The following is a 6,100-nucleotide window of genomic DNA, read 5'->3' on the forward strand; positions in this document are numbered from 1 at the left end:
CTTCTACACATAGCTATATTCCTACAAATAATCATACTTCTTCTACACATAGTTATACTCCTACCCAAAATCTTACTCATTCTACACATATTTATACTCCTAAACATAATCATACTCCTTCTACACATAGTTATACTCCTAAACATAATCATACTCCTTCTACACATAGTTATACTTCTACACATTATTATACTCCTTGTACACATAGTTATACTCCTACACATAATCATACTCCTTCTACACATAGTTATACTCCTACACAGTCATATTCCTTCTACACATAGTTATACTCCTACATATAATCATACTCCTTCTACACATAGTTATACTCCTACCCAAAATCTTACTCATTCTACAGATAGTTATACTTCTACACATAATTATACTCCTTCTACACATAGTTATACTCCTATACATAGTTATACTCCTACACATATTTATACTCCTACACATAATCATACTCCTTCTACACATAGTTATACTCCTAAACATAATCATACTCCTTCTGCACATAGTTGTACTCCTACACGTAATCAGACTCCTTCTACACATAGTTATACTCCTACACATAATCATACTCCTTCTACACAAAGTTATACTCCTACACATAATCATACTCCTTCTACACATAGTTATACTCCTACACGTAATCAGACTCCTTCTACACATAGTTATACTCCTACACATAATCATACTCCTTCTACACAAAGTTATACTCCTACACATAATCATACTCCTTCTACACATAGTTATACTCCTACACATAGTCATATTCCTTCTACACATAGTTATACTCCTACACATAATCATACTCCTTCTACACATAGTTATACTCCTACACATAATCATACTCCTTCTACACATAGTTATACTTCTACACATAATTATACTCCTTCTACACATAGTTATACTCCTACACATAATCATACTCCTTCTACACATAGTTATACTCCTACCCAAAATCTTACTCATTCTACACATATGTATACTCCTACACATAATCATACTCCTTCTAGACATAGTTATACTCCTACACATAATCATACTCCTTCTACACATAGCTATATTCCTACAAATAATCATACTTCTTCTACACATAGTTATACTTCTACACATAATCTTACTCATTCTACACATATTTATACTCCTAAACATAATCATACTCCTTCTACACATAGTTATACTCCTAAACATAATCATACTCCTTCTACACATAGTTATACTTCTACACATAATTATACTCCTTGTACACATAGTTATACTTCTACACATAATCATACTCCTTCTACACATAGTTATACTCCTACACAGTCATATTCCTTCTACACATAGTTATACTCCTACATATAATCATACTCCTTCTACACATAGCTATATTCCTACAAATAATCATACTTCTTCTACACATAGTTATACTCCTACCCAAAATCTTACTCATTCTACACATATTTATACTCCTAAACATAATCATACTCCTTCTACACATAGTTATACTCCTAAACATAATCATACTCCTTCTACACATAGTTATACTTCTACACATAATTATACTCCTTGTACACATAGTTATACTCCTACACATAATCATACTCCTTCTACACATAGTTATACTCCTACACAGTCATATTCCTTCTACACATAGTTATACTCCTACATATAATCATACTCCTTCTACACATAGTTATACTCCTACCCAAAATCTTACTCATTCTACACATAGTTTTACTTCTACACATAATTATACTCCTTCTACACATAGTTATACTCCTACACATAGTTATACTCCTACACATAGTTATACTCCTACACATAATCATACTCCTTCTACACATAGTTATACTCCTACACATAATCATACTCCTTCTGCACATAGTTGTACTCCTACACGTAATCAGACTCCTTCTACACATAGTTATACTCCTACACATAATCATACTCCTTCTACACAAAGTTATACTCCTACACATAATCATACTCCTTCTACACATAGTTATACTCCTACACATAGTCATATTCCTTCTACACATAGTTATACTCCTACACATAATCATACTCCTTCTACACATAGTTATACTCCTACCCAAAATCTTATTCTTTCTACACATATTTATACTCCTACACATAATCATACTCCTTCTAGACATAGTTATGCTCCTACACATAATCATACTCCTTCTACACATAGTTATACTTCTACACATAATTATACTCCTTCTACACATAGTTATACTCCTACACATAGTTATACTCCTACACATAGTTATACTCCTAAACATAATCATACTCCTTCTACACATAGTTATACTTCTACACATAATTATACTCCTTCTACAGAGTTATACTACTACACATAGTCATACTCCTTCTACACATAGTTATACTCCTACACACAAACTCCTTCTACACATAGTTATACTCCTACACATAGTCATATTCCTTCTATACATAGTTATACTCCTACACATAATCATACTCATTCTACACATAGTTATACTCCTACACATAATCATACTCCTTCTACACATAGTGATACTTCTACACATAATTATACTCCTTCTACACATAGTTATACTCCTACACATAGTCCTATTCCTTCTACACATAGTTATACTCCTACACATAATCATACTCCTTCTACACATAGTTGTACTCCTACACGTAATCAGACTCCTTCTACACATAGTTATACTCCTACACATAATCATACTGCTTCTACACAAAGTTATACTCCTACACATAATCATACTCCTTCTACACATAGTTATACTCCTACACATAGTCATATTCCTTCTACACATAGTTATACTCCTACACATAATCATACTCATTCTACACATAGTTATACTCCTACACATAATCATACTCCTTCTACACATAGTTATACTTCTACACATAATTATACTCCTTCTACACATAGTTATACTCCTACACATAGTCATATTCCTTCTACACATAGTTATACTCCTACACATAATCATACTCCTTCTACACATAGTTATACTCCTACTCAAAATCTCACTCATTCTACACATATTGATACTCCTACACATAATCATACTCCTTCTAGACATAGTTATGCTCCTACACATAATCATACTCCTTCTACACATAGTTATACTTCTACACATAATTATACTCCTTCTACACATAGTTATACTCCTACACATAGTTATACTCCTACACATAGTTATACTCCTAAACATAATCATACTCCTTCTACACATAGTTATACTTCTACACATAATTATACTCCTTCTACAGAGTTATACTACTACACATAGTCATACTCCTTCTACACATAGTTATACTCCTACACACAAACTCCTTCTACACATAGTTATACTCCTACACATAGTCATATTCCTTCTACACATAGTTATACTCCTACACATAATCATACTCATTCTACACATAGTTATACTCCTACACATAATCATACTCCTTCTACACATAGTTATACTTCTACACATAATTATACTCCTTCTACACATAGTTATACTCCTACACATAGTCATATTCCTTCTACACATAGTTATACTCCTACACATAATCATACTCCTTCTACACATAGTTATACTCCTACCCAAAATCTTACTCATTCTACACATAGTTATACTCCTACACATAATCATACTCCATCTAGACATAGTTATGCTCCTACACATAATCATACTCCTTCTACACATAGTTATACTTCTACACATAATTATACTCCTTCTACACATAGTTATACTCCTACACATAGTTATGCTCCTAAACATAATCATACTCATTCTACACATAGTTATACTTCTACACATAATTATACTCCTTCTACAGAGTTATACTACTACACATAGTCATACTCCTTCTACACATAGTTATACTCCTACACATAGTCATATTCCTTCTACACATAGTTATACTCCTACACATAATCATACTCATTCTACACATAGTTATACTCCTACACATAATCATACTCCTTCTACACATAGTTATACTTCTACACATAATTATACTCCTTCTACACATAGTTATACTCCTACCCAAAATCTCACTCATTCTACACATATTTATACTCCTACACATAATCATACTCCTTCTAGACATAGTTATGCTCCTACACATAATCATACTCCTTCTACACATAGTTATACTTCTACACATAATTATACTCCTTCTACACATAGTTATACTCCTACACATAGTCATATTCCTTCTACACATAGTTATACTCCTACACATCATCATACTCCTTCTACACATAGTTATACTCCTACCCAAAATCTTACTCATTCTACACATAGTTATACTCCTACACATAATCATACTCCTTCTACACATAGTTATGCTCCTACACATAATCATACTCCTTCTACACATAGTTATACTTCTACACATAATTATACTCCTTCTACACATAGTTATACTCCTACACATAGTTATGCTCCTAAACATAATCATACTCATTCTACACATAGTTATACTTCTACACATAATTATACTCCTTCTACAGAGTTATACTACTACACATAGTCATACTCCTTCTACACATAGTTATACTCCTACACACAAACTCCTTCTACACATAGTTATACTCCTACACATAGTCATATTCCTTCTACACATAGTTATACTCCTACAAATAATCATACTCCTTCTACACATAGTTATACTCCTACCCAAAATATTACTCATTCTACGCATAGTTATACTCCTACACATAATCATACTCCTTCTACACATAGTTATACTCCAACCCAAAATCTTACTCATTCTACACATAGTTATACTTCTACACATAATTATACTCCTTCTACACATAGTTATACTCCTACACATAGTTATACTCCTACACATAGTTATACTCCTACACATAATCATACTCCTTCTACACATAGTTGTACTTCTACACATAATCATACTTCTTCTACACATAGTTATACTCCTACACATAATCATACTCCTTCTACACAAAGTTATACTCCTACACATAATCATACTCCTTCTACACATAGTTACACTCCTACACATAATCATACTCCTTCTACACATAGTTATACTCCTACCCAAAATCTTACTCATTCTACACATAGTTATACTTCTACACATAGTTATACTCCTTCTACACATAGTTATACTCCTACACATAGTTATACTCCTACACATAGTTATACTCCTACACATAAGCATACTCCTTCTACACATAGTTATACTTCTACACATAATTATACTCCTTGTACACATAGCTATACTCCTACACATAATCATACTCCTTCTACACATAGTTATACTCCTACACACAAACTCCTTCTACACATAGTTATACTCCTACACATAATCATACTCATTCTACACATAGTTATACTCCTACACATAATCATACTCCTTCTACACATAGTTATACTTCTACACATAATTATACTCCTTCTACACATAGTTATACTCCTACACATAGTCATATTCCTTCTACACATAGTTATACTCCTACACATAATCATACTCCTTCTACACATAGTTATACTCCTACCCAAAATCTTACTCATTCTACACATAGTTATACTCCTACACATAATCATACTCCATCTAGACATAGTTATGCTCCTACACATAATCATACTCCTTCTACACATAGTTATACTTCTACACATAATTATACTCCTTCTACAGAGTTATACTACTACACATAGTCATACTCCTTCTACACATAGTTATACTCCTACACATAGTCATATTCCTTCTACACATAGTTATACTCCTACACATAATCATACTCATTCTACACATAGTTATACTCCTACACATAATCATACTCCTTCTACACATAGTTATACTTCTACACATAATTATACTCCTTCTACACATAGTTATACTCCTACCCAAAATCTCACTCATTCTACACATATTTATACTCCTACACATAATCATACTCCTTCTAGACATAGTTATGCTCCTACACATAATCATACTCCTTCTACACATAGTTATACTTCTACACATAATTATACTCCTTCTACACATAGTTATACTCCTACACATAGTCATATTCCTTCTACACATAGTTATACTCCTACACATAATCATACTCCTTCTACACATAGTTATACTCCTACCCAAA

This window comes from Pecten maximus, chromosome 4 (assembly GCF_902652985.1).
Source record: "Pecten maximus chromosome 4, xPecMax1.1, whole genome shotgun sequence".
Classification (NCBI taxonomy): domain Eukaryota; kingdom Metazoa; phylum Mollusca; class Bivalvia; order Pectinida; family Pectinidae; genus Pecten; species Pecten maximus.